Below are 22775 nucleotides of genomic sequence, written 5' to 3'. Positions count from 1 at the left end.
CTCGCGTTGCCAGCCTGGTCAGTTGGTCGAAATAGCGCGAGGTTTCGATAAACGCCTGACCCATCGTCTTTTGGCCATCTTCGCCAGGAGATGGTGGGTGTGACACCCAGCGAAACCTTGCTCCATCTCTACGAATTCACGCGGCCGGAAACCCTAAGAGCTGTCTATTACATCAGTTCACCGAGAAAGACGACGAGGTCATACAAACATCAAAAAAATTTTTGCATCACCCCAGTTCCCAGAACTCCTGAAGATTGACTGTGGATATTTATCACAGATACAGTCCCTTTGACTGTTCAGAGATGTCACTAAACCCGCCCAAAGATGTAAACAACCATGCATGAGCAGCGCCTATTAGACGCAGGGGGTTCGACAGCCGATAAATTCTAGTCATTCCACCGGGAGGAGTTACACAGCTCGTGTTGTCTGTACTTCAACCACGCCTAGACGGTAAATACCGCGGTTCGATCGTGTCTGCATTGTTACTTTGTGCCAGGAAGGGCTCTCAACAAGGGAAGTGTCCAGACGTATCTGAGTGAACCACAGCGATGTTGTTCGGACATGCACGAAATGGAAATGAGTGTATGGCATCGTTGGCCAGGAGGCCCCATCCAGGGAAGTTCGGCCGCCAAGTGCAAGTCTTTTTCCAGTCGACGCCACATTGGGCGACTTGCTTGCCGGCGATGAGGATGAAATGATGATGACAACAACACGACACCCAGTCCCCGAGCGGAGAAAATCTCCCCGGCAGGGAATCGAACCAGGGCCGGCTTGCATGGAAGGCGAGCACGTTACCACCCAGCTAAGCAGGCGGACGGATATGGAGGAGATACAGAGAGACAGGAACAGTAGGTAACATGCCTCGTTCAGGCCGCCCAAGGGCTACTACTGCAGCTGATGACAGCTACCTACGGATTATGGCTCGGACGAACCCTGACAGCAACACCAACAAGTTGAATAATGCTTTCCGTGCACCCACAGAACTCAAACTGTGCGCAGTGGGCTGCATGATGCGCAACTTCACTCCCGGCGTCCATGGTGAGATCCATCTTTGCAAACAGGACACCATGCAGCGCGGTACAGATGGGCCCAACATGCCGAATGGACCGCTCAGGATTGGCATCACGTTCTCTTCACCGATGAGTGCCGCATATGCCTTCAACCAGACAATAATCGGAGACGTTGGAGGCAACACCGCCAGGCTGAACGCCTTAGACACGCTGTGCAGCGAGTGCAGCAAGGTGGAGGTTCTCTGCAGTTTTGGAGTGGCATTATGTGGGGCCGACGTAAGCTCCTGGTGGTCATGGAAGGCGCCACAACGGCTGCACGATATGTGAATGCTATCCTCCGACCGATAGTGCAACCATACAGGCAGCATATTGGCGAGGCATTCGTCTTCACGGACGACAATTCGCTCTCCCATCGTGCACATCTTGTGTATTACTTCCTTCACGATAACGACATCGCTCGACTAGACTGGCCAGTATGTTCTCCAGACATGAGCCCTATCGTACATACCTGGGATAGATTGAAAAGGGCTGTTTATGGACGACGTGACCCACCAACCATTCTGAGGGATCTACGCCGAATTGCCGTTGAGGAAGCCGGCCGTGGTGGCCAAGCAGTTCTAGGCGCTACAGTCTGGAACCGCGCGACCGCTACGGTCGCAGATTCGAATCCTGCCTCGGGCATGGATGTGTGTGATGTCCTTAGGTTAGTTAGGTTTAAGTAGTTCTAAGTTCTAGGGGACTGATGACCTCAGAAGTTAAGTCCCATAGTGCTCAGAGCCATTTTTGCCCTTGAGGAGTGGGACAAGCTAGGCCAACAGTGCCTTGATGAACTAGTGGATAGTATGCCACGACGGATACAGGCATGCCTCAATGCAAGAGGAGGTGCTCGGGGGTATTAGAGGCACCGGTGTGTGCAGCAATCTGGACCAAGACCTCTGAAGCTCTCGCAGGATGGTGGTACAACACGCAATGTGTGGTTTTCATGAGCAATAAAAGGCCAGAAATGATATTTATGTTGATATTTATTCCAGTTTTCTGTACAGCTTCCGGAACTCTCGGAACCGAGGTGGTGCAAAACTTTTTTTGATGTGTGTATTACACCGAAAACATGTCACACACTTTCGTCTAACAAACGATCACATAAACAACAAAAAAAGAGCGATTGTATAAAAGCCTAAGAGATTCTTGCTTTATTTATCTCTTCTTCTATACTGCACGATAAATGGTATTGCAACGAATTGTAACTTAAGAAGAGCTGTCAGACGGTGACAAATGCAGCTAGTACTCGACAGTCCATGTCACGCCATACGATTCTTCCGCCAGAAGCATCACATTGTTGTAAACGAATTACGTGGCCGCTTTCTCGTGGTCGGGCCTTCCATAAGCTAAGACTTTGCCTCTAACACACCCGCGCTCAAGCCATTAGCGTAGAGGCAGCAACTACTGAGACGAACTCTCTCTTCGTCTTCGTGTTCACTCCACGTGCGTTTCTTTGCACAGTGCACGTTACTTCCTAACCCTCTTGTCTACTCAACATTTATGTCTTACAGTTTTTCTACACCTTCAACTCATGCCACAATAAAACTGTATCTATATTACTAAATCGGTAAAACGGTGTACAGTGCGAGCTGCAGTTTGCCCGTCTAATACCTTTGATTCTCAACATTTCAACTCAAGTTTAAATAAAGTTCTAATCTTACTTTAAGGTTGAACTCAATAAGCCAAGTATTAAAGTTGTAAACTATGTATAAGTCTTGAGGCAGCGCAACCGACAGCGAGCATATCACCCACACTATAGAGCCGGCCGGTTTGGCCGAGCGGTTCTAGGCGCTTCAGTCTGGATCCGCGCGAATGCTACGGTCGCAGGATCGAATCCTGCCTCGGGCATTGATGTGTATGATGTCCTTAGGTTAGTTAGGTTTAAGTAGTTCTACGTTCTAGGGGACTGATGACCTCAGATGTTGTCCCATAGTGCTCAGAGCCATTTGAACCACACTATAGACTGTGCACACACTCCCACTATGATTTCAAAAAAGTCTTAACTCGGAAACTGTTAGAGAAAGAGAACCGTGGTTTGTTGTAAAACATTTAGCATCTCGCAAAGAATTTTTTTCTATTTTGCCCTCTGTTGCAGATTTGACTTGGAGTGCATCAACATGGTGACAGACCAGGAGAAGGCGCAGTGAGTCATCCGGCATGTAGAATCAAAATCTGTGGCAAAGGTCGACGCCGATGTAGGAGAGTGACCAGGTGGGCCACGTGACCGGGCCACCTCGTCCAGTTCATTGGCTGGAGCAGGTGTTGTCGAGAAGCCTCCACACGAAAATACAGAAGTGAACTGGTAGTGCCTTCCTGTTATCAACTACTGAAACCTACACTATCACAGGTCTTTTATCTACACCTTCAAGTCAGTGTACTTCCCTTGGAACGCATTTCCAGCCGTATCTACCTCTACTTCTACCTGTACATCTACATAGATACTCAGCAAATCACAGTACGGTGTGTGGTGGAGGGTACCCTCTACCATCACTAATCATTTCCTTTAATGTTCTACTCAAAAACAGAGCGAGGAGAAAACGACTGGCTATATGCCTGCGTATGATCCATAATTTCTCGGGTCTTATTTTCGAACCTCTTATGCGCGATGCATGTTGGCGGGAGCAGAATCGTTCGGCAGTGAGCTTAAAATGTTGATTCTCTAAATTTTCTCAATAGTGTTTCCCGAAAAGAATGACGCCTTCCCTCCAGGAACTCCCATTTCCGTTCCCGAAGCATCTCTGTAACACTTACGTATTATTCGAACCTACCGGCAACAAATCTAGCAGCCCGCCTCTGAATTGCTTTGATGTCTTCCTTCAGTCCGAACAGTACTGAAAAATATGCCGCACCAGCGTACTATATTCGCTCCTTTTCAGGTTAAACACTATTTTCTAAAATTCTACCAAAAAAACCGAAATCGCTCATTTGCCTTCCCTACCACAGTTCTCACATGCTCGTTCCACCTTACATCGCTTTGCAACGACTTGAGTGTGTCAAACAGGACATACCGAATCCGAACATTACATGTTTCATCCTCCTACTCATCCACATTAACTTACGTCTTTCTACATTTACAGCTATCTACCATTCATCACAGCAACTGAAAAGTTTGTCTAAGTCGCCTTCTATCCTCCTACATTCACTCAACTTCGGCACCTTAACATACAGCATATTATCATCAGCAAACAGCCATAAATAGCTGCTCACTATGCGCAGTCAGACCGTTTATGTGTACAGAGAACACTGCTGACGATATCTTTGTCTCTGATGAATACTCGCGGTCGAGGACAACATATTAGGTTCTGTTACTTAAGAAGTCCATACGAATTTTTTTGCTCTTTATCCACTCAGGAACCATATCCTGCACGCTGACCCCAATTTGAAAAATCAAACTGTATAACTGTTGAAGTACCCACTGCTCAACAGAACGCGCTCAAGTTGGGTAAGCGAATTTGGGGGCAATTTTCTGGACTGAGGAGTACTGCAAGCTACTGAAGTGAAAAAAATCGTAGCACCTAGAATTAAACAATGTAGAGTAACGAAATGTTTGGAATACATTTGTCGTGGTAACATATTTAAGTGATTAACATTCCAAGACCACATGTTAATGTAAGCGCGAGAGAAGCCATCGCAAATCGAAATGCTGGTACATTAATAACCGGAGTAACTGCAAGAATGTTAAATGCAAGTATGCAGACGTGCGTGCATTGTGTTGTACAGGTGCCGGATGTCAGTTTGTGGGATGTGTGTTGGACTTGGTCAGACGTTCGGTTAATGCTGGTTGTGGATATCGCCGGAATTGTCATCCCATAATGTAGCACATGTGCTCGACTGGAGTCAGATTTTGTGATTGAACACGTCGACATTGCGGAGGACGTTGGGTTACAACAGCGGTATGTAGGCCAGTGTTATCCTGTTGGTAAACACAGCGTGCAATGCTGTTGATGAATGGCACCACACCAGGTCACATCACCACATTGAAGTCCATTTTTGCCGTAAGGGTTGGTTGCAGGCCTTCAACTGACCTTTTAACCAACACACGGCCATCACTGGCACCAACACAGAACCAGCTTTCATCAGAGAAAAACAATAGAGCTCCACCATGTCCTCCAAAGAGCGCTCGCTTGACAACACTGAAGTCGCAAATGGTGGTGCTTTGAGATCAGTAGAATACACGCTACAGGGCGTCTGGCTCAAGAATATCCTTGAAGTAACCCATTTGTAACAGTTCGTTGTGCCGCTGCGGTGCCAACTGCTGCTCAAATTGCTGCTACTGAAACAGTACGATGCACCAGAGCCATACGCCTAACACGATGGTCTGCCCTCACGGTAGCGCCACGTAACCGTCCGGAGTCCGCTCTTCTTGCGAATACACATTTCCGCGACCACCACTGTCAGCAGTCATGAACTGTGGCTAAGTTCTGCCAAGTCTTTCTGCAGTATAGCAGAGGGAACATCCAGCTTCTCGTAGCCCTATTACACAACATCGCTGAAACTCAGTGAAATGTTGACATTAGTTTATGTCACCTTAAAGGCATTCTTGACTAACATCGTGGTGAGCTCATCACGTCCAATCTCAGAGATAACTAATGCGATCGTTCCAGCGAGTATTTAAAATAAACTTGATTTGCATCCTCGCAGTGGCGCCACTAGCGCCTCGCTTGTGCGACTAGCGCTAAATTTGAATAAATATCATCTCTCACATGTAGAAACACGCCTGCCAACTTTTATTTCTGTCGTACAATTCCTTCCTCGTGTTGTGATTTATTTTTTTCTGTCAGCGTATGTCTATGAATGGAAGGAAAGGCGTGCCAACCGTTTTGATTTTGTTTGGAGTGCAACTTGTAAGCGAACAGTTGTCATTCGGGTTTCTAGTTACGTTTTTATAGGTTTTGGCGAATTTGAAAGTGAGATAAGCCGTTAATTTTTTATTCTACGCCCTTAAATGACATTCATTATATATTAGTTACATAATACGTTTAAATCCGTTGATTATCACGCTCCAAAAAAGTTGTTAACCTGAAATGTGCTCTTGGGACGGAACGGGACGGGGCAGAACAGGATAGGTTCCGTTCAGCCCAGCCATTTTTTGATGCAAGTAGATTTCAAACTCTATGGGGTGTCCCAAAAATGTTGTGAGAAACTTGGAGCAAATTTGAGGGTATCTTGAGTAACAAATCGAGGATAGGAACCTATGTTCAGAAACATCGAATGACACTACAGATCGTCGAATTTATAGGCGCTGGCTCCTGCAGCTAGCCCATCCCTTCGGCAGCAAACGAGACTTTGTACGCTGGTGGATGGTAGACAGAACGTCTCGCAATGCTGATTGTTAGTCATTGATCGCGACTGAGTTCCACCATCGCCAATGGAGAAGATGGACCTAGCTGCTGCCTTGTCTCCTAAGAATGCGATGCTCTTTTGGCTCAGTTTATTTTTCTCCTGGAACCCTCTAAAATCTCCAATGTTTTTCCGTCTATAGGAGAAAAATAAATTGCAGATGGAAATCCATGTCCGAAACTGTCACCCACCAAGGCAACAGAGCACCGCATTCATAACAGACGAGGCCTGTCTATGCAGCATGTTCTCCACTGGTGATCGTGGTAATTAGTCTCCACCACTGCATGACAAACAACAATGCAAGACGTTCTCCCTACGGTCTCTCAGAGTACAAAGCGACTTTTGCTGCCGAAGGGGTGGCCCAGTAGCAGGCGTCGCAGTCTATACCTTCTAAGCTCTGTAGCGTCGTTGGGTGGCATTTCCGCACCCAGGTTCCTATCCTCGACGATTTGTTCCTCAAGACACCCTCTGTAACCATTCGAAGTTCGTCGAAAAATTCCTGGGACGCCCTCCATATGCCTTTTTTCTTTTCTTTTTCCCTAACTCTTCCAGACGGTGTGAACTTACACTAAAAAGACTGATGGCAGTGGGATACTAAATCAACGTAAATGCCAGTTCCGACTACTTTATCTTCTGAAATTGAAGTTTTAAAAGGATCTAAGGAGCTTAACATACCCAAATCAACATTGTACGGATCCATTTGTAAAGCTAAGTATATTCCCAACTACAGAGTTGGCAAATCAGATAGGAAACTTAAAAATGTCTTCACTGCTGAAAAAGAAGACGAGCTGGTAGCATACCCGGAGTCAACGGAGAGCAGACTCTTTAGTCCAACGACGAAACGTATCATTGTCAGATCATTAGCCTATCAAACTAGCAGAAAGAAATGGGTTACCACGTATATCTGACAAAGAAACTTGTCCAGCTGGGCAGGACTGTGTTATACGGTATTTTACTAGGCAACCTATGTTGTTTAGTCGCAAGCCAGAAAATACATTTGGCGCACGAATGATGGGATTCAATTAAGTATCAGCAACGTAGTATTAAGCAATAAAAATAACTTCATTTATCAAGATGGCATTAAAATATTTTGTTACTATTAATGATTTTTTAAGATTCCCTATTCTTTAGCGAAAATATTTCAATAAACAACTTTATGACTTAGTTTTAAGATTTTGTTGCTGTTTATGTTGTGATCCTCAGTCCAAAGACTGGCCTGATGCAGCTTTCCGTGTTACTGTATTGTGTGTTAGCCTCTTCATCTCCCAGTACTTACTGCAACCTACATCCCTCAGAATCAGCTTACCTTATTCATCTCTTGGTCTCCCTCTACGATTTTTATTCCATACGCTTCCCTCCAGTACTAAATTGGTGATTCCTTGATGCCTTGTTGTGTTCCACCAACCGATCCCTTCTTTGGTCAAGTTGTAGCACAAATTTCTCTTCTCCCCAATTCTATTCATTACCTCCTCATTACGTACCCGTCTAGTCTTCAGCATTCTTCTGTAGCACCAGATTTCAAAAGCTTCTATTCTCTTCTTGTTTAAACTGACTATCGTCAATGTTTCACTTCTGTCTTAAGCGATTTTTCAAGTAAGGAATGCTAGATTATACTACAAGGTGGTTTTGTACTCCTTTAAGAAGTGATTGCTTGTGCTTCCGTATTTTACAAAATTTGTTAAACATTAAGTGTTCTGTTCGGCCCCAATATCCACTACGTCAGCCGCGGCAAACACCTGGGGAATGCGCCATCGCTGCTGGCGAAAGGTCAGCAAAATCTTTAAACAATCGTCGACCAGGGATCCCGGAACGAAAACCAACAAATAATGCGTCATCAGGTGGCCGCTGAAGCCTCAACAACCCTGTTGAGAGTAGCCGTCGAAGAGTTAACTCGGCGGGTGCGGAACTGTGTGGCTGGCAAGGGAAGAGCTAGAGAGAGAGCTGAGAGCCGGCAGCTGACAGCTGACACACACACACACACACACACACACACACACACACACACACGTCAGACACCTGTGCCGCCGCCGCCGCTTCCGGTTAGTGTGTCAGTGGGCCGCGCCGGCTGCAGACGCTGGAGATGGAGGATCCAGCCAGTTAGCTGCTGGCTGCCCGCCGCTCTTCCAGGAACGGACGAGCCGGAAGTGCGGCCGGAAAGGGCCGGCGGATGTGACGTCATACACACCCCAACACAACCCCGCAGGCAGTCCGCAGGGGGCGCCACGCCGCCTGTAAACAGACGCACCCACTCGTTGTCTGTCTGCGTCTCGTCTCTCGCATAAACACACACACATGCCGGTTTACACGTGACACAACGCGAGAAAGACGAATATCGAATTCTGTAAGCCGATTACGCAGTCGTGCTTACACGTTAATCCCGAACATAATTTGCTAGCCCGATATTTTTTCAAAAAGGTTTCAGTACAGTCGTGTTTGTTATTCAGAGAATTTTTCTGGAAATACTGAAACAACTTTTTCACAACTTCTGTTAGAACGGATCTTTTATTTCTTGTTGACATATTACGGAAAGGCTATGACAAAATGTGTAAATTGATACACAAAGCATTGAAAATGTTACGTCTTCATATGTAACAGTTCTCTTGAAAGTAGTCCTTATATGGCAATAAAAGGCAGTTTGCGAGAAACGGTGTATGAAACTTCGATAACATTTTAATGAAACTCTGGACTTAATGTGTCACGAGACAACCCTTAATCTGTGCTAACTTTGTAACTTTCTTCACTCGTCCATCTTGCCTCCCAAATTGCCCTGTTTCATCTCAGCATATCTATCTCTATGGGCAACATAGCACTGATCACGATTTTCTTTGTGCCATTAGTACCACATACTCCGGAGTACTGAGTAAAATACACTATTTTCACAACCATTATATCCAAATGGACCAGACGCTTGATGCTACTACACTAGATACTATTGATAGGGGAATATTTATACACGTAAACCACTCTGCTACAGGGTGTTATGGACATCATAGAGGCATTTTGCAGTCATCCGCGTCGTTAAGGAAATATCTTCATGGCCGTCTACAGAAAATGAAAGTGTGGACAATGCGATTTTGAGCATATTTTCGGTTCTTTCATTCGAAGTCAGAGTTGATGTTTCTTCACACAAGAGCTCACTATTTGTACTAAGAGTTCTTCTCATGGGGCAGCCTCAACAGTTGAAGTCCATTTTGTAAAATGAAGAAACCGTACAACAGTTGCTGACTCAACAGTCTTATTTGTATTTTTCTGCGGTATCTTCATTCTATAAAATCACCAATCGTGATAGCATGATCTGCATATCGCAATAAACTGTCATTATTCAGATATTTATATACCTTTCTGAAAGAATCTTCTTCTTTATACTGCAGTTACTGAATCGTGCTATTTTTCACTGAACCAACAATGTAATTCATACGGCAACAACAACGATATTACGTTATTTTTGACACTTGCCGTCTGACACGGAAACAATTGCCAGTAGTACCATGTCGGCAAAATGTGGGAACATTCTGAGGTGAAAAACGTCATGGCAATTTTATGGTATATTGATAATTTTTACTTTATGGACCGTTTGACTAGAACCGAATAAAACACCATTTTCATACCATGCGCGTTTCGCCTTTATTTTCTGCAAGGCATCTTCAGTGGCCCGGAATATATGTTAATACAGCTATGTCAAGCATTCCCTGTCAACATGTATAAGAGGTTCAAGAATACATATTCCAGGCCATTGAAGATGCCTTGCAGAAAATAAAGGTGAAACGCGTATGGCACGAAAATTGTGTTTTATTCAGTTGTAGTCAGACGGTCCGTAAAGTATAAATTATGAATATACCGTAATATTGCACGCAACTGAGGGAGCCAAGACTAGAAATCGAAGAAGTTAAGTCATGGGGAAGCTCCTAATATCGTGTCGGACCTCCTTTTGCGCGGCGTAGGGCAGCACCTCCACTTGGCATGGGCTCAACACGTCGCTGGAAGTCCTCTGCAGAAATATGGAGTCATGCAGCCCCTATAGCCGTCCATAACTGCGAATGTGTCGCTGGTGCAGTATTTTATGCACGAACTGACTGACCTCAGGATTATATCCTATACATGTTCGACGAGATTTACATCAGGCGATCTGGGTGGCCAAATCATTCGCTCAAATTGTCAGAATGTCCTTAAAACCAATCGCGAACAACTGTGGCCCAGTGACATGGCGTAGTGTCTTCTATAAAAATGTCAGATTCCACATAAACACAGGCCACACCACCATGGAGCCACCATCAGCTTGCACAGTACCTTGCTGATAACCTGGGTCCATGGGGTCTGCGCCACACTCGAAGTCTACCATCAGATCTTACCAACTGAAATCGGGACTCGTCTGGCCAGGCAACGGTTTTCCATTCGTCTAGCGTCCAGCCGTTATGGTCGGAAGCCCAGGCGAGGCGATGTCGTGCTGTTAGCAAAGGTAATCGCATCGGTCGTCTGCCGCCACAGCCCATTAACGCCAAATATCGCTTCACTGCCCTGCAGATACGTTCGTCGTACGTCCCACATTGATTTCTGCAATTACTTCATGGAGTGTTGCTTGTCTGTTATCACTGACGACTTTCCGCAAACGCCACTGCTCTCGGTCGTTAAGTGAAGGCCGTCGGCCACTGTGTTGTCCGTGGCGAGTGGTAATGCCTGAAATTTGGTATTCTCGGCACACTCTTGGCACTGTGGATATAAGAATATTGAATTACCCAACGATTTCCGTAATGGAAGTCCCATGCGTCTAGCCCCTACTACCATTTCGCGTTCAAAGTCTATTAATTCCCATCGTGCCACCTCAGTCACGTCGGAAACCGCTTCACATGAATCACCAGAGTACAAATGACATCTCAGCCAATGCACTGCCCTTCTATACCTTGTGTACGTGATATGTGCATATCGCTATCCCACGACTGCAGTCACTTCAGTGTGTACCATCTGTGGAGATAAGTGAAAATTTGCAAAACAGATTTCTTCGAAGAACACGTCAAAACCAACAACGTCAACACAAAAAATTAAAAATAAGTAGAACTAACTAAATACATTATGCCTTTACCAAGAAAAGAACTTTTTCTTGGTTCCCAGGGCCTTTAAATACTTCGATGAAAGGATCACCGAAAACTGTAACGAAAAGAGGTCATAGGATCCAGACTGTAGACAGCACAAACCGCATTTCAATTAACGAAAATTGCGCTTCCTGGAACACAATCTGCCACTGTATAGCACTGGAAGCTTCACTGGCACTCACTCTCCAACATTCAACATTGAACCACCTACCAGGAGTAAAAGGAAATAAAATTAATTGAAAACTCTTAATACCTGTACCACAAAAAACACAGTTGGTAGAGCACTTGCCCGCGAAAGGCAAAGGTCCCGAGTTCGAGTCTCGGTCGGGCACACAGTTTTAATCTGCCAGGAAGTTTCATAACAGTGCATAAGTCTTCAGGCAAATTCCTAAGGTCACGCTTAAAATTCGTATGGGAAGAATCCAACTAACTGGACACTTAGAGAGAATGGCCCCAAAAATGCTAACCAGTCAAATTCACACATACACACAAACACATCATAAACACAAAAACACATCATAAACACAAAGATGCGTGAAAAACTTCCGCATGGTGCATGACGTTTAAATTTATTACTCCTTTGCTGCTAATTCTATTCGCAACATATTTCGCAGAGAGAATCCACATATCCCGCTGGATGTTCCCACACAAATATATCATTGGACGACACATAGTTCAAGAGATATGAAGTCATGAACATTGAGAGTCGTGAAAAAATGATGCATCGTGCATGAAGTTTTAAAACAATTATTCTTTACTACTACGACACTCCTACCTACAGTCGTGTCAGCTTAAGAAAATTCTTGACACTTGGCAGCGCTTTTGACAACTTTCAACTGCGAAGCGCAAACGGCTGGAGGCGAAAACGGTAGTCTTCTATAGGACTATGAAAAGACGCTAAAATACAGATGTTAACAAAATCGCGTTATAGGCATGCGAAGCATCTGCGCCCACAGCACAGAAACTGCGCGGGGTCATGTTTCTACAACTGAAGACTGTACAAATACATTTGTTACATTAAGCACATTTCTATGTACGCCTGTTTCATAATTTCAAACCTGTTTGCACGAATGCATGGAAATGAAATTTTTTCGATACTTCACTACAAACACGATTCAATATTTGTTTTCGTTCCTAGTAGGAAACTGGCAAAATAAATACCCCGGCAATGCTGGATCTGTCCCTACGTGACTATTTGCTATCACTAATAACTTTAATTTAGTGAATGGTGGTGAAAAATATGAATGGAGCAGCCTTCAGTTCCAATAATATTTTTCCAGAGGAACAAATAAAGAGACTTGGACTATTGCATTATTTTTTTAACTCTTAACTGGATGTCACTGTAGAGTTCAGACGTTCTAGACTGAGTGCTAACATTGAGCATAGGACAACTCTTAATAAACCAAATGATATAAACATGTTTTGTCATTTATAACGAACAATATGAATCAACTTCCTTAACACGCTTTTCGAGGTTTATTAAGTGTTAACACAAACGGAGGGCGAAGCCATCCCGATCATTTCCTGCTACGAAGAATTCGACGTCAACGAAGCTTTAGGTGATTGCTATGGAACTCCGACGATCACGAAGTATGGGAATCCACCCCGAGCACACATCGGTTAGAACACGTACGCTTTACTGTGCAGAGAAAACTCGAATGTTTTGTCTGCAGACAGTGACTATGTACGAGAATTCTTGTCAGTAAAACAGAGCGTGGCTGTAGCAATTTACTAATACTCCAGCAAAGAAGGACCTAGGGGTGTGGCTAAGCATTTGCTACTTCAGCAAATATACCAAAATTTACTTATCCCAACCCATCTAATGAAGAGAAAATGAGCGGCCGTAAACAGGGAATACCTTGACCGATTTTCAGATACAAATGTAATGTGATTACCACGACTGTTTTCTGACTTGTGTGATAGCTGTGTTAGTGAACATAAGAGCTTGTACGAAAGAAGTACATACCAATTAGTACAATACAGTTTGTAAAATGCAGAGAAAGTAGTGGCAAAAATGTCGGTGGTCAAAGTTAGCATGGATTCGAGGGTGCATTGACCAGCCTGTAGTTCAACCTCAATTGTCAGCTATCATTCCATTTGTGGTCAATATTTCAAAAACACAATGAAACTTTGACCATTCAGAAATAAATACGTTGATCCAAGGTTTTCTTAAGTGCATTATTGAGCCTGACAAAAGAAAAAAAATTCTATGTTACACACATCAAACTGTGTGGTCTATAATCATTATTATAAATATGATAAAAGATTCTAGGATGGAGTACCATACACAGAGCTAGAAATTTAGATAAACATAATAGCTTCAATTTCATCCATCTTAAACCAAAATCCTTGTTTTAAAACATCCAGTGCAGTTAGAAATAAGATATCTGTTCTTCATTAATTTAGTGAAATCTGGTAGTTGTGGTCAAAAGAACCCCATCCCTTGTTTACAGAGATATTTGACATACATGTTATACCTGTATCACTGCCTGAACCACAACAACTTGCAGTTTGAGCAATACATGGTTGACATTTGTTTTTCTCAATTGCAGTTACAAGTGAGCCTTTTTCTACATACCGATGATTAATGTTCGTATTCCTTAGTTCCACACTGTGATTGGCATCAACACTTTTTAATAAACTGTGTATCTGTAATCCTGTAGTAACAATGACCAGTGGTCACAGTAACCCTACAACGGAGAAATCATGCAGATTACCTCAGAAATCGTAATATACTGGCACATACATACACGTGAACAAAAAACCTTATCAATGGTCTACTTTGGGAATTAATCGAGTAACAAAAATGGTACAGCTGAAAACACCAATAGTAGTTAAATGATATCGGTGAATTTTGCACAATCTGATTTTAACACACTTTTTCGTATACAGTTATAAGTCGCAGCAGGTTCGCCAATTGTTGCGCACGAAAATCAGCACTACATGGCGATTTCTAGCGTAAGTTGATGGTACTCCACCACCAAACAGAATACACTAATCACCCAACTGAGAGCCAGCAGATAGCTGTAAAACTTTCGGTGTATGGGTGGTGAAGGTAACCACGGTGGTCAAAGTATACCCAGTTTATGGTACTTCGCTACGGTCGCAGGTTCGAATCCTGCCTCGGTCATGGATGTGTGTGACGTTTAAGAAGGTTTAAGTAGGTCTAAGTTCCAGGGGACTGATGGGCTCAGAAGTTAAGTCTCATAGTGCTCAGAGCCATTTGGACCATTTTTGTTTATGGTACTCTCCAGTTGTTTACAGGAAATAAATACCATGTTGGTCAGTCCAGTACTACACATTTTCCTTCATTCCACACAAAACACTTCGTCAAAATTAACCAAAATTTAAAAAAATGAAAGTAGCAACCTTATAACCCAATTACGTCTCAAATGCTGTAAGATGATTTAAACGCAGCGAATATCGATAGTGATCGCTGGTATCGGTCAGCCAACCCATGCATTTCCAGAATCGGTACTGGAGTGTTTACAAGACCAACTAGAAGTGGCACGGTTCTGGGAAGTAGGTTACACAGAAAACCTGCCCTGTCAGGCCACGTAAACAGAGTGATAGCGGCCATGTCTAGCAGTACGGTTCTCTGCCGGGGAGTGACTTCTAGATACGGCGGTGAGTTCCCGGAAAATTGACGGAGTCTCGTAGAAGCTTCCCTGCTCTCAGCGGATGATACATCCTTCGTGCGAAGATGGATGGATACCGAGCAAGTTCACAAAACAGCGCATCTCGAAAGACAGTTCCAAGAAATGCACATCTGACACTTACTGCGAGAAGTTCCTTTACAGTCACTGTATGCCATGGAAGGTCCTTCCCATTCTGAACTCTTCTACTGGGTACGTGTCTATCGAGGGTGCAGCCAACAATTCTTCTAAACGGAAGGAAACAAACTTAGAGAAGAGGTTGACTAGTGCTGAAAAGAGAGAAATTATAGCGTAAGGTTAGCAGATGAGATGGAAAGAAACAGAAGCAGGCAGGGGTGAGGAAACGTAGAGTAGTGCTGATAATGTTACAGAAAACCTGTTTCTCCGTTTTACACTAGGGCGACACGCGACGTATGCAGACAGGGAAGCTACACGGATCGTAGCGGATAATGCTTTGGTCTCCTGTTGAGTAGCTGTGATTAACCTCCGCAGTCCCTAAGTAGCAAATATGCTACACCTACTTCTTACTTTTTCTGGCTTAGAAAGTAAAGTAAACTCTCTGTGTCTAATTGCAGCATACACTTTACAGCGATACAGATAGCTGTACTGTAGGTGCAACCACAACGGGGGGATGTCTGTGGAGAGGCACGACAAACGTGTGGTTCCTGAAGACGGACAGCAGCCTTTTCAGTAGTTGCAGGGGGAGCAGCATGGATGATTGACTGATCTGGCCTTGAAACATCAACCAAAACGGCCTTGCTGTATTGGTACAACGAACAGCTGAAAGTAACGAAAAACTACAGTCGAATTCTTCCCAAGGGAAGCAGCTCTACCGTATGGTTAAATGATGATGGCATACTCTTTGGTCAAATATTCCGGAAGTAAAATAGTCCCTCATTCTGTTCTCCTGGGCGGGGACTACGCAGGAGGACAACATTATGAGGAGAAATAAAATTGTCGATGTATGAATCGGTCAGTGGAATGTCAGATCCCTTAATCGCGCAGGTAGGTTTGAAAATTTAGATAGGGAAATGGATCGGTTAAAGTTGGATATAGCGGGAATTAGTGTTCAGTGGCAGGAAGTAAAGGACTTTCGGTCAGGTGAGTCAGGGTTATAAATACAAAATCAAATAGGGGTAATGCACGAGTAGGTTTAATAATGAATAAAAAAAGAGGAACGCGGATAAGCTACTAAGAAGAGCATGGTGAAAGCATTGTAGTAGGCAAGTTAGACACGAAGCCCACACCCACCACAGTAGTACAAGTTCATATGCCAACTAGCTCCGCAGATGAGGAAGAGACTGAAGAAATGTATGCCGAGATAAAAGATATTAGTCACATAGTTAAAGGAGACGAAAATTTAACAGTCATGGGAACTGGAAGTCGATAGTAGGAAAAGCAAGAGAAGGAAAAATAGTAGGTGAATATGGACTGGGGGGAGGGGAAAGGAATGAAAGAGAAAGCCACCTGGTAGAATTTTGCACACAGCACAATTTAATCATACCTAACTCTTGGTTTAAGAATCATACGTCGAAAGAGACCTAGAGACACCGAAAGGTTTCAGGTTTTATTTATTTTATTTTCATTTTTCGAGTCCAGGACATAAAATAATTACAAAAACTAATAAGTATTGATTCAAATAACAAATTTGCAAAATTAAATATGTGAAGTAGTATTTATGACACAGATTCAATAATATATACAAACAAGTAGCAGATAAAAAAAGCAGCAAGATGATTATATTTTTTGACGGGCCCAGTATTCGGCGGTTATCACAGCAGTTTCGCTGGCTGCAGCAAGATCACAGATAGTGCATGCTGCCGCTAGGTTCCTGCAGGCTAGTAGATGTTGTCCGTCCTGTACGTCACCACACTCAGAAGTTTCCTCCCAGACTGATTATATAAAGGTAACGCAGAGATTTCGAAACCAGGTTTTAAATTGTAAGGCATTTTCAGGCGCAGATGTGGACTCTAAACATATTTTATTCGTTATAAACTGTAGATCAAAACTACAGAGATGCAGAATTTAAGGAGATGGGACATAGATAAACTGAAAGACTAGAGGTTGTTGAGAGTTTCTGAGGGAACATTAGGGAACGATTGACAAGAGCGGGGAAAAGAAATATAGTAGAAGAAGAATGGGTAGCTTTGAGAGATGAAATACTAAAGACAGTAGAGGATGAAGTAGGTAAAAAGACGAGAGCTAGTGGAAGTCCAAGGGTAACACGAGGATATTAACTTTAATTGATGAAAGCATAAAATTTAAAAATGCAGAAAATAAAGCAGGCGAAAAAATACAAACGTCTCAAAAGTGAGATCGACAGTAAGTGCAAAACTGCTAAGCAGGAGTGGCTAGGAGGCAGATATGAGGATTAAGAATCGTATTTCACTAGGTTAAGATAAATGCTGCCTACAGGAAAACTAAAGAGATCTTTATAAAAAAGAGAACCACCTGTATGAATATCAAGAGCTCAGACATAAAACCAGTCCTAAACAAAGAAAGCAAAGTAGAAAGGTGGAAGGAGTATATAGAATGTCTATACGAGGGCGATGTACTCGAGGGCAAATTTATGGAAAGGAAGAGGACGTAAATGAAGGTGAACGGGAGATATGATACTGTGTGAAAAATTTGACAAAGTACTGAAAGACCTAACTCAAAACAAGGCCCCAGGAATAGACAACATTCCGTTAGAACTACCGATAGCCTTGGGAGAGCCATCCAAGACAAACCGCTCCCACCTTGTGAGCAAGATGTATGAAACATGCGAAATACCCTCAGACTTCAAAAAGCCTATAACAATTCCAATTACTAAGAAAGCATGTGTTGAAAGTTACCGAACTATCAGTTTAATAAGTCATTATTGCAAATACTAACACGAATTCTTTGGAGAAGAATGGAAAAACTGGTAGCAGCCGACGTCGGGGAAGATCAGTACGGATTTCGGGAAATGTAGGAACACACGTAGCAATACTGAGTCCACTACATTCATGGAAGATAGGTTAAGGAAAGAAAAAATCTACGTTTATAGGGTTTGTAGATTTAGGGAAAGCTTTTGACAATGTTGACTGGAATACTCTCTTTCAAATTCTAAAGGTGGTAGGGGTAAAATACAGGGAGCGAAAGGCTACTTACAATTTGTATAGAAACCAGATGGCAGTTATAAGAGTCGAGGGTCACGAAAGGGAAGCAGTAATTGAGAAGAGAGTGAGACGGGTTTGTAGCCTATTCTTTATGTTATTCAATCTGTATATTGAGCAAGCAGTAAAGGAAACAAAAGAAAAATTTGGAGTGGTAATTAAAGTCTAGGGGGAAGAAATAAAAACTTTGAGGTTTGCCGATGACATAGTAATTCCGTCAGAGACAGCAAAGGACTTCGCTAAGCAGTGCACGAAATGGACAGTGTCTTGAAAGGAGGATATAAAATGAACATCAACAAAAACAAAGCGAGGATAATGGAGTGTAGTTGAATTAAATCAAGTGATGCTGAGGAAATTAGATTAGGAAATGAGAGACTTAAAGTAGTAGATGAGTTTTGCTATTTGGGGAGCAAAATAACTGATTATAGTCAAAGTAGAGAGGATATAAAATGTAGATTGGCAATGGCAAGGAAAGCGTTTCTGAAGAACAGAAATGTGTTAACATCGAGTATAGATTTAAGTGTCAAGAAGTCCTTTCTGAAAGCATTTGTGTGTAGTGTAGCCATGTATGGAGGTGAAACATGGACGATAAACAGTTTAGACAAGAAGAGAATAGAAGCTTTCGAAATGTGGTGCTACAGAAGAATGCTGAAGATTAGATTGGTAGTTCACATAACTAATGAGGAGGTACTGAATAGAATTGGGGAGAAGAGAAATTTGTGGTAAACCTGGCTAGAAGAAAGAATCGGTTGGTGGGACACATTCTGAGATATCAAGGATTCACCAATTCAGTACTGGAGAGAAGCGTGGGGGGGTGTAAGTCTTAGAAGGAGATCAAGAGATGAAAACAGTAAGCAGATCCAGAAGGATGTAGGGCGCAATAGTTACACGGAGGTGAAGAGGCTTGCATAGGATAGAGTAGCTTGGAGAGCTGCATCAAACCAGTGTTTGGACTGAAGATCATAACAACAACGACGCTACAGTTTATACCAAGTGCTTTCTGTCCTTGTCTTGTTTTCGTTTCTGTGTGTTGCCAGTAGTATCCGTTTGAAGAAACATTCTGTTTGTTTTTAGCGATGTACTTCTTTGTAGCATTGGATCTACATTCGCCATCAATCTATACCTTCACCTTGCAGTAGCGTTGTTTTCATAATTTTTATGTATTTAATATCGAATTTCCTGAGCACTGAATGTATTTCATTTGTTGTCTAACATAAGTAGTATTCACTTTATGCATGTCCTAAAATTTTAATTAATCAGAGAATTTTTTTCAATTCAGTATTTTTGTCTCATTTTGTCCCAGAACAATGCACTGATCAGCGATATAAACTTGCCATTCATAAAATATAGCATGAGAATTGAGGAGCATAAGGCGCAGATTGCAGTGTAATTTGTTCCAGAGTTGTAAGGCTTAAATCGTAAAGCAGGTTGAGAAAGGTGTATTATGATCCATGTTTGCAGCCATGATGCTGAGATTTCGTATTGGAATTGCGCGAAGGATATCTGATGTGGAACGATTGATACTGAGGACACCAGCGGCTAGGAAATTGGCGAAGGAAAGAAAAAAAATCGTAAAGCAGGTTGAGAAAGATGTAGTATAATCCATTTTTGCAGCCACGATGCTGGAGTTGTCAGATTTCGTATTGGAATTGCGCGAAAGATAACTGATGTGGACTGAGTGAAACTGAGGACACCAGCGGCTAAGAAACCGGCGAAGGAAAGAAAAAAATAGCACGTCGTCTATCAATTCGCAGTCATCCTGAGCTTGTACCAAGAGCGTCAGAGAGACCACGGTGAAATCTTGTGGAGCACCGTTTGTTTTGTCTTCCAACGTAGATACCGCGGTGCGCCTGTGTTCTAGCCTCCCTAAAGTGTACACTAAGTGAACAAAGCTACAGAATAAGACAAATCGAAAAGTCCAGCTGCCTGTCACAGCTCGACAAATGTGACATAAGTGACATTTATGCGGTGGCCGTCTCTGTCCGAGAACTGGGACGTTAATCCCCTCGGAATGCGACGCCACATAATTTCTTTTTATCAGAGGAGCTTCGCCTAATCCCGTACTGGTACTATCTAAAGAGTCCGCGACGTTATTTTTTCACTCAGTGGGATTACATTGGAATGCAAGGAGCAGTGAGTGCATAGTCTCCCGGGCTGATAAAACAGCACACAGAATTCGTTGCGACGTCCCTTTCCCTTAAGACGGCGACACTTGTCCGTTTCAGAGAACGCGGCGTTGACAACTATCCAGCTAAGGTGAGGTGAGGAGCTCCTACGGCTGCTCCCATTGAGATTCCGGTGTCGTAGGCCGGACGTCAGAGCCCTTACGATGAACGCCGACTTACGCAAGCTCTGAATAAGGCCGGCCAGTGTTTGCCAAGATAACGCGTCACCCAGCGATAAAGTGACTCCCGTAATGTTCTCCAGGCTGAAACCCGCCCTGTGTGGCTGCAAAACAGGTTCGGAAAAGGAAATGACGCCGGACTTCCTTGCTTGGGTTTCATACTCCAACCAAGCATCGCCCTAAAATAGAAATCAGCAACGTCCCTCTATTCTCTTTTGCTCTGTTTACATTCCATTAACCGAATTCCATGCCTCCCGCAGAGAAGGATATCTGAGATACAGAAAAAAGTCAAGGGTACACACTCAATTTCAATACAATGCAGTAAATGCTTTAAGATTAAGACAGATTACAGTTTTATTTTATCCATGATAGTTTTTTGTTGATGCTTGAACCATAATTCGCGATTCATTCATTATTATATTTTTATTACACTGCAGAGCCAAAGAAACTGGTGCACCTGTCTAATATCGTGTAGAACTCCGCGAGCACTCAGAAACACCGCAACACGAAGTGGCATGAACTCGACTAATGTCTGAAGGCGTGCTGAAGTGACACCATGAATCCTGCAGGCATGTCCATCAATCCGTAAGAGTACGACGGGGTGGAGATCTCTTCTGAACAGCAAGACATTCTAGATATGCTCAATAATGTGCATGTCTGGGAAGTTTGGTTGACAGCGGAAGTGTTTACACTCAGAAGAGTGTTTCTGGAGCCACTCTGTAGCAACGTATGGGATGTCGGATTGTCCTGCTGGAATTGCCCAACTCCGTCGGAATGGATCCAGGTGATCAGACAGGATGCTTACGTCCGTGTTACCTGTCAGAGTCATATCCAGATGTATAAGGGGTCCCATATCACTCCAACTGCACATGCCCCACACCATTACAGAGCCTCCACCAACTTAACACTCCCCTGCTGATATGCTGGGTCCATTGATTCATGAGGTTGTCTCCACACCCGTGCACGTCCATCTACTCGATACAATTTGAAACGAGACTCGTCCGACGAGGCAACATGTTTCCAGTCATCAACACTCCAATTTCGGTGTTGACGGGAGCAAGTGAGGCGTAAAGCTTTGTGTCGTGCAGTCGTCCAGGGTATACGAGTGGTCCTTCGGCTCATAAAGCCCATATCGATGATGTTTGTTGAATGGTTCGCACGCTGACAGTTGTTCATGGCCCAGCAGTGAAATCTGCAGAAATTTGCACTTCTCTCACTTTGAAAGATTCTCTTCAGTCGTCGTTGGTCCCGTTCTTGCAGGATCTTTTTCCGGCCGCAGCAATATGGGAGATTTGATGTTTTACCGGATTCGTGATATCCGCAGTACACTCGTCAAAAGGTCGTACGGGAAAATCCCTATTTCATCGCTACCTCAGAGATGCTGTGTCCCACGGCTCGTGCGTCGACTGAAACAGCACTTTCAGATTCACTTTAATCTCGATAACCTGCCATTGTAGCAACAGCAACCAATCTAAGAACTGCGCCAGACACTTGTTGTCTTATATAGGAGTTGCCGACCGCAAAGCTGTATTTTGCCTATTTACATATCTCCGAAATTTGAATACAGTCTTTTCTTTGGCCCTTCAATGTGTTTTATAAGACGGGTGAAGTGAGAATAAGTTGATCTCTAGTCGTATTGAAACTTTAAATTAGGACTTTGATGAGATGGACAGGCTCGTTACCATCATTAATGTTCATAGGAAGAGAAGTTTTGTAGAGTAATTAAGAAGGAGAAGACGGTACAGGGTTTGGACTAAAATGTTGAGATACCGCGAGAAAAGCATGCTTGGGCATAAATGCAGATGCTAGCCAGGTCTTTAGGTTGCGATGTTGTATTTGACAACGCACGACACCTGTGCAGTGTGCTCAGTACGATGTAAGAATCAGTCGTCGTCACAACAGCGTTCTGCGTAGTTGTGAGTGCTTTATATCGGAGCTCAGTGCATTCCAACGTGGGCAAATTGTTGGTGCTCGTATGGTGGGTGGTTCCTTAACCAAGATAACCGAAGTGTTTCGTGCTTCAAGAAGGAAAAAAGAACTTTAAGGTTTCAAGAAGGACCTATCGAAGAGTTATATCGCGTGCAGGCAAAGCGGGAAAACTTCATCCAGTAAGACACACCACGGAGGAAAGTGTATGTTGAGTGATCGTGACGGGTGGTCAT

At 43.4% G+C, this 22775-nt stretch overlaps 1 long non-coding RNA gene across 1 annotated transcript in view; it reads right to left on the bottom strand.

Moving 5' to 3' along the window:
• The window catches only part of LOC126336503 (uncharacterized), a 257107-nt gene that overhangs the window by 74540 nt on the left and 159792 nt on the right, over window positions 1-22775 (bottom strand). Inside the window, exon 2 of the long non-coding RNA XR_007564967.1 lies at window positions 8406-8618. This is a non-coding gene — a long non-coding RNA (uncharacterized LOC126336503). The remainder of the gene's footprint in view (window positions 1-8405; window positions 8619-22775) is intronic.

This window comes from Schistocerca gregaria, chromosome 2, assembly GCF_023897955.1.
Source record: "Schistocerca gregaria isolate iqSchGreg1 chromosome 2, iqSchGreg1.2, whole genome shotgun sequence".
NCBI lineage: Eukaryota > Metazoa > Arthropoda > Insecta > Orthoptera > Acrididae > Schistocerca > Schistocerca gregaria.
Note: the sequence above shows the minus strand (reverse complement) of the source record. Positions and strands in the feature narration are given on the sequence as shown.